The following is a 20,854-nucleotide window of genomic DNA, read 5'->3' on the forward strand; positions in this document are numbered from 1 at the left end:
TAACTGGAAGAATTTAAATGTGGGATAAGTTTAATAAATTCATAGTAAACATGGAGAAAACTATTTATAACCACACCACTGTGTGTGTGTGTGTGTGTGTGTTTGTGTACCCATATATGTTATTTAGTGGCATTTGTCTACCACTATTTTGCTTTAATTGGTACATTATAGTTGCATATTATAGTTGGATTCATATTCATATATGCATAAATTTAAATTTGCTTCATTCAGTCCCCTGTGCCCACCCTTTCCCTCCCCTCCATCCTTCCCCTATTTCCCTTCTTCTACTCTTCTAGTCTACCTTCCAATTCATGCATTTTTAATTGATGTTTTATTGATTATATATATATAAAGTTGATAATGTGGGATTTGATGCCATGTCAATGACAATTTTTTACATTACAATTTCTTGATCTGTCTTTCACTTTACCTAGCTTATTTTAACACTCAATTTTTAGACCTATAAACATTAAAGATTCTATGAATTCTTGGAGAATTAACTGTTTTTTTTCAATTTATCCCTGATAATTTCCTGGCTTTTAAATCTACTCTGTCAGAAATTAATAAAATTAATCCCATTTTCTCTTGACTAATGTTAGAATGATATATCTTTCCCTAATCCTTTACTTTAATCCATACATGTATTCATATTTACAATGGGTTCTTGCAGACAGCATATGGCTGGGTTTTATTTTTTGATCCAATCTGACAATCTTTTATGTGGTGTATTTAGACTACTGACATTTAAAGTGATTACTGATATAATTAGATTGAATATGTACAATATTTGCTACTGTTTTCTATTTATTACTCTTGTTTTTGGTTCCTATTTTTGCTTTCTACTCTTTCCTGAATTTGTGATTTACTGAGTATTTTAATGATTAAATTTTCTCTCCTTTCTTAGCATATAATATTGTCTTTTTTATATTTTAATGCTTGTCCTGTGGTTTTACTACATATTTATAACTAATGCAAGTCTACTTTAAAATACCACATACCTTTTCACAGGCAGTGCATGTACCTTATAACTACAAAGTATCCATAACTCTTCCCTTTCATCTTTTTTTATCATTACTGTCATTAATTGCACATATACATTATAGCTATATGCGTTGTGTATATTATCGGTATTATTTTGAACACACTATCATCTGTTACATCAATTAAGAACAAGAAAAGTGAGAGTTTAAAAACATTCTTTCACTTATTCCTTCTCCAAAACTCTTCCTTTCCTCATGCAGACTTAAATCTTTGACCTAGGAGAGGGGGAAGATGGCGGCGAAGGGAGTGCATCACTCCCGTGTACCGCGTCAATGTTCGGAAGAATGATGAGTTAGAACAGCTAAAAACTATCTTGTTAGGAATTTCTAGCAAAACTGGGGTGCTCAAAAACCTAGTGGAAGGATTTTCATCGCACGAGGATCAGCTACAGGGGCTCAAACGTGAGCGATTTGTCCGCACGGAGGGTCACGCCGCTTATTCAGCAAATCGCCCCGTGGCTAGAATCTGCGGCACGTGCTGGGAAGCAAGAGATAGCAACGCAAGGACACAGCATTGTGGATTCTGTGGGCTCCTGTCAGCTGTGCAATCACGGTACACAGTGCTGAATTCTGGGTTTGAGACGGGGGAAGGAAGCAGTCCAGTTCGATTCTCCACCGGTCAGACCACAGAGGAAGCCAGCGGCCACCATCTTGGAGAGTTGACGTCATCATCCCTGTTTTCGACTGATCACAGCTCATTCAACCATAGAACAGGTAATTTCAGGCTGCCATTCGCCTGCGTCTCGCAGACAAATTACTCAGGCACAGTGCTAAAGAACCCGTGGAAACTGCTTCTTGGGGCCTGCTCCTATCAGAACATACACGGAGCCCGGGGCGGCCGAATTCTGGCTCCCGGAACTGCTCTGGCCCAGGGCTAAGGAGCCCGCGGAGGCTGCTTCTTGGAGCCTGCTCCTATCAGAGCATGCACGGAGCCCAGAGCGGCCGGGTCCTGGCTCCCGGAACTGCTCTGGCCCAGGGCTGAAGAACCCGCGGAAACTGCTTCTTGGGGCCTGCTCCTATCAGAACATACACGGAGCACGGGGCGGCCGAATTCTGGCTCCCGGAACTGCTCTGGCCCAGGGCTAAGGAGCCCACGGAGGCTGCTTCATGGAGCCTGCTCCTATCAGCATGCACGGAGCCCAGAGCGGCCGGGTTCTGGCTCCAGGAGCTGCTCTGACCCAGAGCTGAGGAACCCGCGGAGACTGCTTCTCGGTCTGGATCCTGCTGAGTGCTGTGGGGTCCAGAGGGGCAGAGCAGAGCTGCAGCCCGCGTCTAGAACAGCCCCAGCGACCCGACAGCGTGGTATCACTTCACCCCAACTGCAGTGGGGGCTGAGCAGAGCTGCCGCCGGAGCCCGCCAGGCAGACCACCAGCTGATTGGCGGAACGGGTCCAGCGGCCTGCCAGCGTGGTAGACACGTCACACCAATGGGAGTAGGGGCAGAGCAGGGCCGCCGCCCGCGCCCGGACTGGGCCTAGTGACCCGCCGGCACGGTATCACTTCACCCCAACTGCAGTGGGGGCCTTGCAGAGCTGCCGCCTGAGCCCGCAAGGTAGGCAGACCTGCGACCGACCAGCGGGACAGGCCCAGCGGCCTGCCGGTGTGGTAGACACGTCACACCAATTGGAGAAGGGGCAGAGCAGGGCCGCCACCCGCGCCCGGAACAGGCCTAGCGACCCGCCAGCGTGGTATCACTATACCCCAACTGCAGTAGGGGCCGAGCAGAGCCGCCGCCTGAGCCCGCAAGGTAGGCAGACCTGCGACCGACCAGCGGGACAGGCCCAGTGGCCTGCCGGCGTGGTAGACACGTCACACCAATTGGAATAGGGGCAGAGCAGAGCTGCCGCCTGCGCCCGAAACAGGCCTAGTGACCCGCCGGCGTGGTATCACTGCACCCCAAATGCAGTAGGGGCTGAGCAGAGCCGCCGCCCGAGCCCGCAAGGTAGGCAGACCTGCAACCGATCGGCACAACAGGCCCAGTGGTCCGCAGGCGTGGTAGACACGTCACACCAATTGGAGGAGAGGCAAAGGAGAGCCGCTGCCCGCGCCCGGGACAGGCGCAGAGACCTGCCGGCGTGGTAGACACGTCACACCAATTGGAGTAGGGGCAGAGCAGAGCCGCTGCCCGCACCCTGAACAGGCCCAGCGACCCGCCGGAGTGGTAGTTACGTCACACCAATTGGAGTAGGGATAGAGCAGAGCCCCCGCCCACGCCCGGAACAGGCCCAGCGACCCGCCGGCGTGGTAGACACGTCACCCCAATTGGTGTAAGGGCAGAGCAGAGCCGCCGCCCACGCCTGCAAAGTAGGCAGACCTGAGACCGACCGGAAAACAGCCCCAGGGGTCCGCGGGCGTGGTAGACACGTCACACCAACTGGAAGAGGAGCACAGCCGCTGCCCGCCCTGCAAGGGAGACTTTTCAACTATACAAGAGTAATATAAATATATAGGGGGAAAATTTCAAAAACACAGCAGTTTTACCAAGCAGAAAGAAACGCGAGCAGTATGAAACGACAAGGAAAGAAAGGACCACAAGCAATGCAGGTCAACTCAACTTTAGAAGAGGTAATAGCTGCAGCAGATGGAATGTCAGATAAAGAATTCAGGATATACATGCTTCAGATGATCTGGAGTCTCAAGGAAGACATTAGACAGCAAAATCAGTCTATGAAAGATCACTTCGACAATGAATTACATAAACAAATCCAAGAAGCAAAAGATCAACTATACAGGGAGATAGAGGTAATAAAAAACAAACAAACAGAAATCCTACAAATGCAGGAAGCAATAAACCAACTTAAAAACTCAATTGAGAATACTACCAGCAGAGTAGAACACTTAGAAGATAGAACATCAGACAATGAAGACAAAGTATTTCAACTTGAAAAGAACATAGACAGCTCAGCAAGACTGTTAAGGAACCATGAGCAGAACATTCAAGAAATATGGGACAACATAAACAGACCAAACTTAAGAGTCATTGGGATACAGGAAGGTATAGAGGTCCAAACCAAAGGAATGAGCAATCTATTCAATGAAATAATACGAGAAAACTTCCCAGACTTGAAGAATGAGACAGAATCCCAAATCCTAGAAGCCTACAGGACGCCGAAGTGCAAAATCATAAGAGATCCACACCTAGACACATTATAATGAAGATGCCCAGCATACAGAATAAGGAGAGAATTTTAAAAGCTACAAGAGAAAGGAAGCAGATTACATTTAGGGGTAAACCAATCAGGATAACAGCTAATCTCTCAACACAGACTCTGAAAGCTAGAAGATCCTGGAATAACACATTTCAAACTCTGAAAGAAAATGGGTTCCAACCAAGAATCGTGTATCCAGCGAAATTAAGCTTCAGGATGGAAGATGAATTTAAAACCTTCCACGATAAACAAAAGTTAAAAGAATTTGCAGCTAGAAAACCATCTCTTCAAAACATCCTTGGCAAAACATTTCAGGAAGAGGAAATGGAAAACAACAATGAAAACCAACAGTGGGAGGTAGGACAGTAAAAGGGGGGAAATAATCAAAGAGGAAAACAAACCATGTTTAGTAGTTGAGAGCCACAGCCAAAGGGGCTCCAGCAAACTTCCAGCTGCCAGCAAACTTCCAGCTGCCGGCTGATGATTGGCTCACAGCAGCCCCAGCAACATCTAGCTGATTGGCTCCTCCACGGAGCTGCTCATTGGGGGACTTCTTTGGCTCCACCCACGCAACCCAGCCAATCGGCCTCAAGAACAGGAGGATTGGGGGAGGTGGTGAGGGTTGTGTGGGGGTGAGAGGCTTGTGGGAAGCTGGTGGTGGCAGTTGGGCTCTGAGGTTTTTTTCCTGAGGAGCTGTTTTGTTTGGCAATTGTAGTTCTAAAAATAAAGTTAGTTTCTTTTCACAAGTGGCTCCTGAATTGTGCCCAGCCAGGCTGCGGCATTTAGTAACATAAATAAACAAATATGGCTGGAAGAACAAACCATATCTCAATAATAACCCTAAATGTTAATGGCTTAAACTCACCAATTAAGAGAAACAGGCTAGTAGAATGGATCACAAAACAAGAACCAACAATATGCTGCCTACAGGAGACGCATTTGATAGGAAAAGATATACATAGACTGAAGGTGAAAGGTTGGGAAAAATCATATCACTCATATGGACTTCAGAAACAAGCAGGAGTGTTGAGAGCCACAGCCAAAGGGGCCCCAGCAAACTTCCAGCTGCCAGCAAACTTCTAGCTGCCGGCTGATGATTGGCTCACAGCAGCCCCAGCAACATCTAGCTGATTGGCTCCTCTGCGATGATGTTCATTGGGCTGTTTCCCTGCCCTTCAGACTGCCAGCTGATGATTGGCTCACAGAGGCCCCAGCAACATCTAGCTGATTGGCTCTTCTGCGGTGATGTTCATTGGGCTGTTTCCCTGTGCTTCAGAGTGCCAGCTGATGATTGGCTCACAGCGGCCCCAGTAACATCTAGCTGATTGGCTCCTCCACGGAGCTGCTCATTGGGGGACTTCTTTGGCTCCGCCCACGCAACCCAGCCAATCAGCCTCAAGAAAAGGAGGATTGTGGGAGGTGGTGAGGGTTGTGTGGGGGTGAGAGGCTTGTGGGAAGCCGGTGGTGGCAGTTGGGCTCTGAGGGTTTTTTCCTGAGGAGCTGTTTTGTTTGGCGTTTGTAGTTCTAAAAATAAAGTTAGTTTCTTTTGACAAGTGGCTCCTGAATTGTGCCCAGCCAGACTGCGGCACAGGAGTGTCCATACTCATATCAAATAAAATAGATTTCAAGCCAAAGTTAATCAAAAGGGATAAAGAGGGACACTACATACTGCTCAAGGGAACCATACACCAACAAGACATAACAATCATAAATATATATGCCCCAAACAATGGTGCAGCTATACTCATCAAGCAAACTCTTCTCAAGTTCAAGAGTCTAATAGACCACCATACAATAATCATGGGAGACTTCAACACACCTCTCTCACCACTGGACAGATCTTCCAAACAAAAGTTGAATAAGGAAACTATAGAACTCAATAACACAATTAATAACCTAGACTTCATTGACATATATAGAATATACCACCCAATATCAAGCAGTTACACTTTTTTCTCAGCAGCACATGGATACTTCTCAAAAATAGATCATATATTATGTCACAGGGCAACTATTAGACAATATAAAGGAGTAGAGATAATACCATGCATCTTATCTGACCATAATGGAATGAAACTGAAAATCAAAGATAAAAGAAGGAAGGAAAAATCATGCATCACTTGGAGAATGAACAATAGGTTACTGAATGATCAATGGGTTATAGAAGACATCAAGGAGGAAATTAAAAAATTCTTAGAGATAAATGAAAACACAGACACAACATATCGGAATCTATGGGACACATTGAAAGCAGTTCTAAGAGGAAAATTCATTGCTTGGAGTTCATTCCTTAAAAAAAGAAAAAACCAACAAATAAATGATCTCATACTTCATCTCAAAATCCTAGAGAAAGAAGAGCAAAACAACAGCAAAAGAAGTAGAAGGCAAGAAATAATTAAAATCAGAGCTGAAATTAATGAAATCGAAACAAAAGAAACAATTGAAAAAATTGACAAAACTAAAAGTTGGTTCTTTGAAAAAAATAAATAAAATCGACAGACCGTTAGCCATGCTAACAAAGAGAAGAAGAGAGAGAACTCAAATTACTAGCATACGGGATGAAAAAGGCAATATCACAACAGACACTTCAGAAATACAGAAGATAATCAGAAATTATTTTGAATCCTTATACTCCAATAAAATAGAAGATAGTGAAGGCATCGATAAATTTCTTAAGTCATATGATCTGCCCAGATCGAGACAGGAGGATATAGACAACCTAAACAAACCAATAATAATAGAGGAAATAGAAGAAACCATCAAAAGACTACCAACTAATAAAAGCCCAGGACCGGATGGGTATACAGCAGAGTTTTACAAAACCTTTAAAGAGGAACTAACACCAATACTTTTCAAGCTATTTCAGGAAATAGAAAAAGAGGGAGAACTTCCAAATACATTCTACGAGGCCAACATCACCCTGATGCCTAAACCAGACAAAGACACTTCAAAGAAAGAAAACTACAGACCAATATCTCTAATGAACCTAGATGCAAAAATCCTCAATAAAATTCTGGCAAATCGGATTCAAAAACATATCAAAAAAATTGTGCATCATGATCAAGTATGATTCATCCCTGGGATGCAAGGATGGTTCAACATACGGAAATCAATAAATGTTATTCACCACATCAATAGACTTAAAGATAAGAACCATATGTTCATCTCGATAGATGCAGAGAAAGCATTCGACAAAGTACAGCATGCCTTTATGTTCAAAACATTAGAAAAACTAGGGATAACAGGAACTTCCCTTGACATTGTAAAAGCTATCTGTGCTAAGCCTCAGGCTAGCATCATTCTGAATGGAGAAAAATTGAAGGCATTCCCTCTAAAATCTGGAACAAGACAGGGATGCCCTCTTTCACCACTTCTGTTCAACATAGTTCTCAAAACACTGGCCAGAGCAATTAGACAGACGAAAGAAATTAAAGGCATAAAAATAGGAAAAGAAGAACTTAGATTATCACTATTTGCAGATGACATGATTCTATACCTAGCAGAGCCAAAAGGGTCTACAAAGAAACTATTAGAGCTAATAAATGAATTCAGCAAAGTGGCAGGATATAAAATCAACACGCATAAATCAAAGGCATTCCTGTATATCAGCGACAAATCCTCTGAAATGGAAATGAGGACAACCACTCCATTCACAATATCCTCAAAAAAAAAAAAATAAAATACTTGGGAATCAACCTAACAAAAGAGGTGAAAGGCTTATACAATGAAAACTACAGAACCCTAAAGAGAGAAATTGAAGAAGATCTTAGAAGATGGAAAAATATACCCTGTTCATGGATAGGCAGAACTAACATCATCAAAATGGCGATATTACCAAAAGTTCTCTATAGGTTTAATGCGATGCCAATCAAAATCCCAACGGCATTTCTTGTAGAAATAGATAAAGCAATCATGAAATTCATATGGAAAAACAAAAGACCCAGAATAGCAAAAACAATGCTAAGCAGGAAGTGTGAATCAGGCGGTATAGCAATACCAGACTTCAAACTATACTACCGAGCAATAGTAACAAAAACAGTATGATACTGGTACCAAAACAGGCGGGTGGACCAATGGTACAGAATAGAGGACACAGAAACCAATCCACAAAACTACAACTATTTTATATTTGATAAAGGGGCTAAAAGCATGCAATGGAGGAAGGATAGCATCTTCAACAAATGGTGCTGGGAAAACTGGAAATCCATATGCATCAAAATGAAACTGAATCCCTTTCTCTCACCATGCACAAAAGTTAACTCAAAATGGATCTAGGAGCTTGATATCAAATCAGAGACACAGCATCTGTTAGAAGAAAAAGTTGTTAAGATCAACATACTGTGGGGTCGGGCCCCAAATAACTCAATAGGACACCCATAGCATAAGAGTTAATAACTAGAATCAACAAATGGGACTTACTCAAACTCAAAAGTTTTTTCTCAGCAAAAGAAACAATAAGAGAGGTAAATAGGGAGCCTACGTCCTGGGAACAAATCTTTACTCCTCACACTTCAGATAGAGCCCTAATATCCAAATGGGCCAAGGACCTAAACAGACAATTCTCAGAGGAGTACATACTATCAATCAATAAGCACATGAAAAAACGCTCAGCATCGCTAGCAGTCAGAACAATGCAAATCAAAACCACCTTAAGATACCATCTCACTCCAGTAAGATTGGCAGCCATTAGGAAGTCAAACAACAACAAGTGCTGGCGAGGATGTGGGGAAAAGGGTACACTTGCTCATTGTTGGTGGGACTGTAAATTGGTGCAGCCAATTTGGAAAGCAATATGGAGATTTCTTGGAAAGCTGGGAATGGAACCACCATTTGACACAGCTATTCCTCTTCTCGGTCTCTTCCCTAAATCCCTAAAAAGAGCATGCTACAGGGACACTGCTACATCGATGTTCATAGCAGCACAATTCACAATAGCAAGACTGTGGAACCAACCTAGATGCCCTTCAATAGATGAATGGATAAAAAAAATGTGGCATGCTTCACTAAGCATAATCTGCTCTAGTGCCTTCCATTTCCCTGCAAATTCCGTGATTTTGTCATTTTTTAGTGCTGCGTAATACTCCATGGTGTATAAATGCCAGTTTTTTTATCCATTCATCTATTGAAGGGCATCTGGGTTGATTCCACAGTCTAGCAATTGTGAATTGTGCTGCTATGAACATCGATGTGCCAGTATCCCTGTAGTGTGCTCTTTTAAGGTTTTCAGGAAATAGTCCGAGAAGGGCAATAGCTGGGTCAAATGGTGGTTCCATTCCCAGCTTTCCCAGGAATCTCCATACTGCTTTCCAAATTGGCCTCACCCGTTTGCAGTCCCACCAGCAGTGTACAAGAGTACCCTTTTCCCCACATCCTCGCCAGCACTCTTTGTTGTTTGACTTCATCATGGCTGCCAATCTTACTGGGGTGAGGTGGTATCTTAGGGTGGTTTTGATTTGCATTTCTCTGATTGCTAGCGATGGTGAGCATTTTTTCATGTACTTGTTGATTGATTGTATGTCCTCCTCTGAGAAGTGTCTGTTCATGTCCTTGGCCCATTTGTTGATTGGGTTGTTTGTTTTCTTATTGTCTAATTTTTTGAGTTCTTTGTATACTCTGGATATTAGGGCTCTATCTGAAGTGTGAGGAGTAAAAATTTGTTCCCAGGATGTAGGCTCCCTAAAAAACAAATACCAAATGTCTTCTTTGATATAATGAGAGCAACTAAGAACAGAGCAGGGAGGAAGAGCAGGAAGAAAAGATTAACATTAAACAGAGACATGAGGTGGGAGGGAAAGGGAGGAAAAAAAGGGAAATCACATGGAATTGGAGGGAGACCCTCATTGTTATACAAAATTACATATAAGAGGTTATGAGGGGAATGGGATAACAAACATGGAGGGAAATGAATTACAGTAGATGGGGTAGAGAGAGAAGATGGGAGGGGAGGGGAGGGGGGATAGTAGAGGATAGGAAAGGTAGCAGAATACAACAGTCACTAATATGGCAGTATTTAAAAATGTGATGTGTAACAGATGTGATTCTGCAATCTGTATTTGGGGTAAAAATGGGAGTTCATAACCCACTTGATTCTAATGTATGAAATATGATTTGTCAAGAGCTTTGTAATGTTGTGAACATCCAATAAAAAAAAAATGTGGCATCTATACACAATGGAGTATTACTCTGCATTAAAAAATGACAAAATCATAGAATTTGGAGGGAAATGGAAGGCATTAGAGCAGATTATGCTAAGTGAAGCCAGCCAATCCCTAAATAACAAATGCCAAATATCTTCTTTGATACAAGGAGAGTAACTAAGAACAGAGTAGGGACGAAGAGCATGAGAAGAAGATTAACATTAAACAGGGATAAGAGGTGGGAGGGAAAGCGAGAGGGAAGGGAAATTGCATGGAAATGGAAGGAGACCCTCATGGTTATACAAAATTACATACAAGAGGAAGTGAGGGGAAAGGGAAAAATAATACAAGGGGGAGAAATGAATTACAGTAGAGGGGGTAGAGGAAGAAGAGGAGAGGGGAGGGGAGGGGAGGGGGGATAGTAGAGGATAGGAAAGGCAGCAGAATACAACAGACACTAGTATCGCAATATGTAAATCAATGGAAGTGTAAATGATGTGATTCTGCAATCTGTATACGGGGTAAAAATGGGAGTTCATAACCCACTTGAATCAAAATGTGAAATATGATATGTCAAGAACTATGTAATGTTTTGAACAACCAACAATAAAACAAAAGGAAAAACAAATCTTTGACCTATATAATTTTCCGTACCCTCAAAGAATATAACATTCTATGTTTTTCCTTCTGGTACCTGGGAGTGAACCCAGGGGCACTTAAACACTGAACAACATCCACAGCCCTTATTTATTTACGTGTTCATAGACAGGGTCTCATTATATTGCTTAGGACCTCAATAAGTTTCTAAGGCTGGCTTTGAACTTGTGATCCTCCTGCCTCAGCCTCCAGAGCCACTGGGATTATAGGTGTGCACCAACATGCCCTGCAGAATAGAACATTTCTGGAAAGGCAAGGCTATTGGAAACAAATTCCTTCATTTTTGTTTGTTTTAGAATGTATTTATTCTTCACTATTAGAGAATAATTTTCAGGGCACTTAATTGTAAGTTGGTGGGCTTGGGTTTTTGGTTGGTTGTTTTTGTTTCATCTCTATTTCACTCTCTTTTGCTTTCATGATTTGAGGAGAAGTCAAATAAAATTCTTATGTTTGCATAAGAAGGTATACTTTTCCTCTCACTTCTTTCAAGATACCTTCCTATTCTTAGATTTTTGTGGCTTTAATATGATGTGCCTAGGTATAGTTTTCTTGTTTCATTTGATTTGGTATTTTGCTTTTTGTTTTGACATTTATCCTACTTGCAGTTCTCTGAACCCTTGGATCTATGGTTTGGTGTCTGATATTAATTGAAGAAATTTTCTGTCATTATTGCTCCAAATATTTCTTCTCTCTCTTTCTTCTTCTCATACTCCCATTAGGCACATGTTAGATGTTTTGCAGTTATGCACAGCTTCTAAGTATCCTATTTTTCTTTCAAAACTTTTTTTCCTCCTTGTTTTGCAGCTTTGAAAGTTTCTAGCAATATGTCCTTAAATTAAAATTCTCTTCTCATTCACATGAAGCCTACTAAATGAGTGCATTAAAGGCAATTTTTCTTGTCTGTCACAATGTTTTTCATCTCTGGCTTTTATTTTTGATTCTTAGAATTTCTATCTCTCAACTTATATTATACATCTGTTGTTGCATGTTGTCTATTACCCATTAGAGCTCTTTATTTTATTGTTTATTTTTATGTGGTGCTGAGGATTGAACCCAGTACCTCACACATGCTAGGCCAGTACTCTGCCACTGAGCTTCAGCCCCAGCCTCCATTAGAGCTCTTATCATATTAATCATAGTTATTTTAAATTGCTAGTCTGAAAATTCTAATATTCATGCAATTTCTGACTATGATTCTAATGCTTGCCCTGTCTCTTCAAACCTGTGTTTTCTTTTCTTTTTGACTCATAATTGTTGAAAGATGGACATAATATACTAGAGAAAATGAAGAGCAGTAAATAGGTCTTTAGTAATGTGGGGGAAAGGTAAATGTCTCAGGAAGTGTTCTATAGCCCTTTGATTAGATCTCAGTCCTTTAATGAGCCTGTGCTTCTGCACTATGAACTCCACAAGTGTTGCTCAGTTTTATCTTCCCTTAAGTGGAACAAGATGGCTAGAAGTGGCTGGATTTGACTGATCAGTTAGCTCTGATAAAACTCCACATTTAGACTGTGATGATTTTTATTTTTTGAGACTAGGCATTGCTAAAATCAATGGAATGCTCTTGCACATTTCAAAAAATCCACCTTTCCCCCTCCCATTGCCAGAAGCACAAGTAGATTTTTCTCTGATCTTCTTTGTGAAAACCTGCAGAGTTCTTCGTTCAGTTTTTCCTCATCAGTACTGGTTCCTACAGAGATTTCTTCTGTGTATCTCTGCTCTGATAAGATGTGCTTCCCTGTATCTGCCTCTCTAGCCCCCCAATTTAGGTCCAGCAGTTTACCCCAGAATCTGAGTTCACTGACAAATCAAAACAGGCTGTGGACTTTCAGTTTGTTGAAATCTTTGCCTTTGGTTAGGATGGAGGTTATGACTTCTAAGCACCTTCCATGTCAGACTCAAAAACAGAATACTCTGTATTACATTTGAATGCATCCTTTTACCCATGCATGATTCTGTGACACCATGTTTTGGTCATTTTTATTGATTCACTGACTTGTGCAGATCTTCCCATTTTTAACCCATTTCATTATACAACATAAAGAAACTTCATTAAATAACACCAGTGAACACCAGAAAAGAATTGGGAAGCTGTCAATCTCATGGTAATGGATATAATTTTTCCACAATTCTAATTTTAATTTAAAAGTTCAAATTTTATCATTGGTATCACATATTCTCAGTTGTTTGCCTTAAAGTAACAGGTTCAATTTATATTCTTTTGAGGAAAATGTCTGTAAATGCCTACATCTAAACAATCAGCTTTTTTATTAGTTTCTCCTTTTGGTAAAAAGATATTTCATGAGAAAAGTTGCTAGTTCGGCTCAGAACTCAAACATATAAGGAAGTCATTATGCTTCTTTATGTAGCAGAAGTGTGTTACTGAACTTTCAATTTGTCACAAAGAATATTAAATGACATGTACTCAATGTCAAAATTTAATAAAAATACATTTTAATTGTTTCATTAAGGTCATTTCAAGTGAAACTGATGTATATTTTCTGTGAGAGGGTGGTAGTGAAGAATATAATAAATACTAGCACAGTTTGGTACCTCTGCCTTCATTAGTAGAAAAATGAAGTTGCTTTTCCCCATCTGTAGAAATATCAACACTGTAAAATATAAAGAACAAATAATATCAAAATAAGCATTATTTAAAATAATTTTGATATCATAGCCTCCCTGGAATTATCACATAGATTTTTGAGGCTCCTTGGACAACAATCTGGGACTCACTGGTATAGTGGATAGATAGAATAACGAGTTCTTTAATTCTACAGACTTGCAGTCAATACTGCTTCTTCCATTAGTTTTGCAGTAGGACAAATCTGCTTTTTATCTTTTTTCTCTTCCACAGTTTTATTTTTTAATTAATAAACTTTATTTTAGAGTAGTTTTAAGTTCATAGCAAAACTGAGACAAAAGTATGTAGAGTATCTCCGTACTTAAAAAACCTTTGCCACTATAAACCTATACAGTCATGTGCCACATAATGATGCTTCAGTCAACATAAGGTCACATATACAATGATGGTGCAACAGTATAGCATTTGGGGGGAGTTTTTCTTGGCAAAGTTCCACAAAGAGTTACTTCTCTCCACTGATTACATTATATCTTTTATAATCTAATAATTTCACCCCTGATCATTCCTGTATTAATATAGGAAATTTTAGGGGACACCTCATATTTGATCCATAACAGTAGGTATATATTCATTTACTATGGCTACTGAAGTAAGTTACTACATAGTAGTTTAAAACAACAAATATTCATTATTTTACTATTCTAGAAGCCAGAAATTAAAAATTCAATTTCACTTAGCCAAAGTCTATGTGTCATCAGGGACACACTCCCTTCAGTGATTCTTGTCTTTTCTACTTTTTAAAGTTGTATTCCCTGCATCCTTTGGCTTGTGATTCCTTGTCCATTGCCAAAGTCATAAATGTAGTATTTTGTTAAGTCATTGCATTAATTTCTCTGGGCCCATCTCCATCTGCCTCCCTCATAATGGCATTTATGATGCCATTGAGGCACCTAAATAATATAAGATAATCAACCCATCTTAAGATCGTTAATCCAATAACATGTGTAGAATACATTTTATCATAAAAGGGAATATTCACAGGTGCCAGAGATTAAGACTAGATAAATTGAAGAGCCATTATTCAGCTTACCAGAAGGTATAAATGTAAATATTGCATCTAGGCTTAAAAAATTAAGTATTTTGAGTTTAAGGTGGGGTAGGAAGAAACCTAGATCAACAACAGTAAATTTGAAAACAATATTAGTTGATAAAATCAATGTGATCACCATTGTGACTTGCTTATTTAAAAAAAAAAAAAAACAAAAACTACTGTATGAGCTTCGGATATAGCTCAGTTGCTGGAGTGCTTGCCTTACATGCACAAGTCCCTGGGTTCAATCCCCAACACCACACACACACACACACACACACACAAAAAAAAAAAAAAAAAAAAAAACCTTGCTGTATTTATCAAAAAAGTACAGGGTTCAGAAATGAGAGAGAACAGACCAAGCCAGATCACAGTTGGAATATTATACTTTATTTTCATGGTTTCCAAGACACAAAGAAAAAGTGATGCCTATCCTGAGGAAAATAGGATGATAAAAGAACTAAAAACTTTGTTCCATAACACATAGCTAATATCTATAGTAAATATGCCAGGCACTATTCTAGATATATTACACACATTATATCATTTAATTTTTTCAACAACTCTAACAGGTAGATATTATGTGTTAATTGTCCAAATTTTTCAGGAGAAGAATTAAGGTACAAATTAAATTAAGAAACTTGCTTAGAATCAAACATGCCAGTAAACTAGCAGACCAGAATCACAAACAGGCAATCTGGCTGTGGATCTGGAATGTCCCCTAAAGGCTCACGTGTTACAGGACTGATCCCCAACTGGTGACTCTACTGGGAGGTGACTCTACTGGAAAGATTAGAAGTTGGGGCCTAGCTGGAAAAGGTAGGTCATTGGGGGCACACCTTTGAAGGTTATATCTTATGCTTGTGCGTGCACTTCCTCTCATTCTCTTCCCCTCTCTTTCCCTCTCTGTTTTCTGGCTTCCCTGAGGTCAACAGCTTTGCTCTGCCGCAATTCCTCAACATGATATTCTGCTTTACCACAGATCTAGAAACAATAGAGTCAAGTGACCATGTACTAATACCTCTGAAACTGTGAAAAAAATTCAAACATTTCCCCCTTCTAAGTTTATTTTCTCAGTATTTTATCACAGCAATGGAAAGCTGATTAACAACTTATTCACTACAGTATATTGTATTTCTAAGGCACCAAAGAAGGTTGGAGTCATTTCAGGATGTAACAAAAAATGTCCTTAATAACTGAAGGATTATCACGTAAAAGAGGAATTAAACATAATTCTGTGTAATTATATAAAGAAAATGTTATACACACACACACACACACACACACACACAATGGAATATTACTCAGCCAAAAAAAAAGAATGACTTTATGACATTTGCTGGTATATGGATGTAGCTAAAGACTACTATGCTAAGTGAAATAAGCCAATCCCAAAGAATCAAAAGTCAAATGTTCTCTCTTATATGTGGATGTTAACCCACAATAAGGTGGGGGGAGGTGAAGAACAGAAGTTCAGTGGATAAGACAATGTGGAATGAAGGAAAGCAGGAGGAATAGTATTAGGAAAGACAGTTGAATGCATCTGACATAATTTTCCTATGTCTACATATGAATACACCACAGTGAATCTCACCATCGTAACATCCACAAGACTGGGGTCCTAATTAGAATAAGATACATTCCATGCTTGTATAATTATATTAAAGTGGACTCTATTGTCATGTATAACTAAAAAGAACTAATAAAATAAATCTGACTCAATAGGAAAAAAGAAAAATAAAAGGGGCCAGCATAGTTTACAAAATCTCCCCAGGGAAATTCTTCCATCACCATCCCTAAGGTCAGTTTCTTTCCATCTTTTTGAGGATAACTATCACAAATGACTTTTAAAAAAAAAAAGAGGTTTTAAGATCGAGCAGTGGGCTGGGGATGTGGCTCAAGTGGTAGCGCGCTCGCCTGGCATGCGTGCGGCCCAGGTTCAAACCTCAGCACCACATACCAACAAAGATGTTGTGTCTGCCGAGAACTGAAAAATAAATATTAAAAAAATTCTCTCTCTCTCTCTCTCTCTCTCTCTCTATCTCTATCTCTATCTCTATCTCTCCCTCTCCTCTTTCTAAAAAAAAAAGATTGAAAAATGAATTCATTTCATTTAAAAAAAAAAGATTGAGCAGTAACTTGGAAAGACTTGTGAATGTTAATTTCAGTCAAAAGTCTGGGAATCTTCCACAGACTAATTCAAACCTTGCCACCATCAGTATCACAACAATATATTTGAAGGCCATATATTAAGACAGCAGCCTCCAGATATTTTCTTTCACCATGAGCCACAAAATAAAATACATTTTATATCATTATCAAGTACAAACATGTTTCATAAAAATACTAACTTTTAGTATATCAAATTCACTTGCACTTTCTATCTTTGTCTATTTCATCTTTTAAAAGTTACCATCATAACTCATAAATTTGATTTCATGACTCTATTAATGGGTTTCAACTCACAGTACAAAATGCTTGCACTGAAAGTAGTATTGACCTGTTGCTTATCACATATTTCTAAAGTTTTCTACTTACATAAACACCAGCTTTCTGTACTTTCAGTTGCCTGGTTGACTTTTTCATCTAGAGATCTTTTCTTCCACCTTTAAAAAATTAGCTGCAAATGGAGATGGACACAATAACTCCATTTTATTTATTTATTTTTATGCAGTGCTGAGGATCAAACCCAGTGCCTCACATGTGCTAGGAAAGTGCTCTGCCACTGAGCTACAACCCCAGCTCCTTCTTCCACCTTATTTAAGCTACCCTGTTCCATGGTCAGATTCTAGACCTTTTAACTATAATGATACCACTTCCAAAATCTCATTTTCCTTCATTCTACTCTGAGATCCATATCTTCACTGACTCTTTGGATTATGACCACTAATATTTTTTTTATTGCATAGCCATTCTGTCCACCTCACCACCTTTGTCTACCATTCTCCTATGCCTTTTCATGTATTTATAGAGCTTAGACTCCATAATCCATTGCATAATTATCTCTTGACTATGTCTTCAACTCCCTTGAGAGTCTCCTCCTTTGTCATACTTCCTTGGGAAACCACCAACCCTAGTTAAATCCAATTAACTCATTTCCCTTCTCAATCAATTCAGTACTAAAGCCACTAGGTGAAATAAAGCAAATGAAAGGAAGGTATCCACAGTAGAAGGGGTAGCTCTGATAGCTTGCAATGGAGTGGAGTGTAAGTGCCCCAACAGGATGAAGAAGGCATCTACCCAAAGGGCATACTCTTCTGTATCAGAGTCTAAGGGGTTAGAAAAGCACACAAGTTGTGGAATATCAGACCTTGAATATAATGATCAGGTTATTCTAGACTCAGAGAGGAAACTTACAGAGAGACTCAGAACCTGAGTGTATTCCATGAACTGTAAAGGAGGTAGCCATATTGGGGGCTGGTGTAGCATAGGATATTAAAACCAAAGCAGTATGAAGTGGCTTTCCATGCTGGGGGACATACCAGCATTTGAGTATCAGAGCCCAAGACACAGAATCTGAAGTGAAAAAACGTTGAAATATTCCACCATCCTTGCTAATCCTCTGCCTCCTCCCTTCCTATCCCACCCCTCTGCCCTATCTAGAAGTCATCTATTTATAGATAAATATATATTTAATATTTATAGATAAATGTAGATATAAATAAGTATATCATAATCTTCAAAAGTAACAAGTTATAAAAGTCAAGGAAAGACTAGAGAACTATTCCAAACTGAAGGGGATTAAAGGAATGTGACAGCTAAATGTAACACATGATTCTGAACTGATCTTTTTTCCTTGAAGAATATTATTGAAACAATTCATGAAATGTGAATGGGATATAAAATTAAATTATACTATTATATGATTATTAGTTTCTTTTCATTTTTCTGGATGTATTGTGGTCATATAAGAGAGTGTCTTTGTCTGTAGGAAATCACATTTAGGGGCAATAAGGCATCAGATCAGCAACTGACTCTCAAGAAATATTTTTAAAGTTATTTGAAATATACATCCAACTTTCCCTAAATCTGATTGCTTTATAATTTTAAGAATAAAAACAAAAGCCCATAAAGCCATGGTGATTTGGATTCAGCCTAAAGTGGTTGATTACTGCTGTACCCTAGTTGGTCCACTCTCCTCTACTTCTTGAGATTGCTGTTCCATATCTTCTCTTTCTTCAAATTTTCGAATATTTAAAACAGTGTCCCCTTCTTACTCTCAGTTTCTGGTTTCAGAGAAAACAAAAGCTATCAAAAGATAACTTTCTCATGTTCTCAGAACAAAGTTTGCCATTCTACCTATGCTGAATTTTATCACCTCTGGTCTGTTATACAGCTTGCTGCTCCTTTCCCAAGATCAACCCTTACACGTTACACTAGATCATATTCTTCTCACTCTTGTATCAAGAATACTTCTCTCTCTACTAGATAACTTCCACCACCACACAGACATTCTACTATCTCTCATTTAAATAAACAAAAACTCTTTAGTGTCTATCCATATCTTTGCTTCCCTTCATATAAAATTAGCCCAAAGAATTATCACCTCAATTATCACTCTCTTGAACTTATTCCAATCAATATTTTGATTTCAAGACTCCACTGAGATCTTTTTCACTAAAGTCTCCAATAATCTCCATATTATCACAATCTATATTTAATTCTCAGTCCTCATCTTACTTGATGTCTCAGAAACATTTGTGCAATTGATCACTCCCTTGTTCTGGAAATGCTTATTTCACATAGCTTTTATGACAATAAATTATTCTTATTTTTTCCTAAATTACTAATTGCTCATTTTGTTTTCCTTCACTAGATACTTCCTGACTGTGAATGTTAGAATTTGTCAAGATTTACCCTTAAACTTTATTTGTACTCACTCCTTAAGTAATTTTATGAAATCTCATGGCTGTAAATACCATTTATATTATGACTACTCTCCAAATTTATATTTCCATCTCTGAAATCCAAACTTGTAAATCTATTTGTATGTAGCGATAATCATTTGAATTATCTCAAATTTAATACATCTATAACATAATGCTTAATTCCCAGCCTCAGTCCCATCAAACCTGGTCCTCCCCAATTACCTCCCTTTTCAGTTGATGGTATCACCATTTAATTTGTTGCTCAGCTCTGTCTAAAATCCTTGGAACCACCAGTGATTTTTCTCACTCCCAAAATGTGATCCATCAGCAAATTTTGTTGTTCAGCCTTTAAAATGTGTGAAAAAAAGGATGCTATAGATTCACTTTTCCATCTTTCTCCCCTCTAAGTACAACTAAATATTCTGAAAAACAACTGAACCCACAAGATAAAAATTACTCTGAAATATGAAAATAAGGTAGTTAGGAACCCCATAATTTAATGGGAAAATATCATGAGTTCCCTGAGTTTTCTATATCTCTAAATTTTCCACACTAGGTACTGAGAGAGGACTGCAATCCCAACCAACCAACAGACATAAATAAAAACAACAATAAAAAAGTAAAACCTGATTTCTCTGGCCTAACTACTGGAAAGCCTCAACCCTTGCTCCAAAACTGAAACACCTGAGGATAACCTATTTTGCTCAGAGAGGCAGGCCCATGGCACAAGTCTCTGGCTGAGCCAACCTCTGTTCCACAAACTGGAGGCTAATAGGTGTGCTGATCTACCTACAGATGGGCTATCATAACTTCTGAAATATAATCAGGACACTGGCAGCTCATGGGGGGAGCAGTAAAGCTTCAGGAGGCTAATCCAACCCTGGCTCAATACCTGTGGTGTTTGCAGACTGGCCCACCTACATTGGAAACAGCAAAGTGCTGAACTCACCAAATTTCCATCCTATATCCAGAACCTCACCATCTTCTGGTCCTCCATCTGGTGACATAAGAAAAACCAGTTCCAGGGCTTATGCCCCAAATACAGTACAATAAGGTGTCCCAATGGCACCAGCTAGCCCAGGATAGTGCTTTAAGCCCAAGAAGGTGGCACAAATAAAGAATAAGAAAGAGTATCAAAATAAAAAAAAAAAAGATCAGAGTACCACTGAAAGAGGTCAACAAAAACTGAAACCCAAAACAGAATGTCAGGGCCTGTATTCTCAACCGAAAATGGACTATTGTCTGCTAAAACAGAAGACTTAAATAGGATCAAGAGATTCCTAAAATACTAACAAAAATGTCCAGGATTCAATGGAAATCACTCTTCAT

General features: G+C 39.5%; 1 protein-coding gene across 1 annotated transcript in view; it reads right to left on the reverse strand.

The window, feature by feature from the left end:
* ZC3H12B (zinc finger CCCH-type containing 12B) overlaps positions 1-20,854 on the reverse strand; it is a 313,257-nt gene that overhangs the window by 258,757 nt on the left and 33,646 nt on the right. The gene's annotated exons all lie outside the window — the stretch shown is intronic.

This window comes from Spermophilus citellus (genome assembly GCF_964194105.1).
Source record: "Spermophilus citellus genome assembly, chromosome: X".
In the NCBI taxonomy this organism is placed as follows: domain Eukaryota; kingdom Metazoa; phylum Chordata; class Mammalia; order Rodentia; family Sciuridae; genus Spermophilus; species Spermophilus citellus.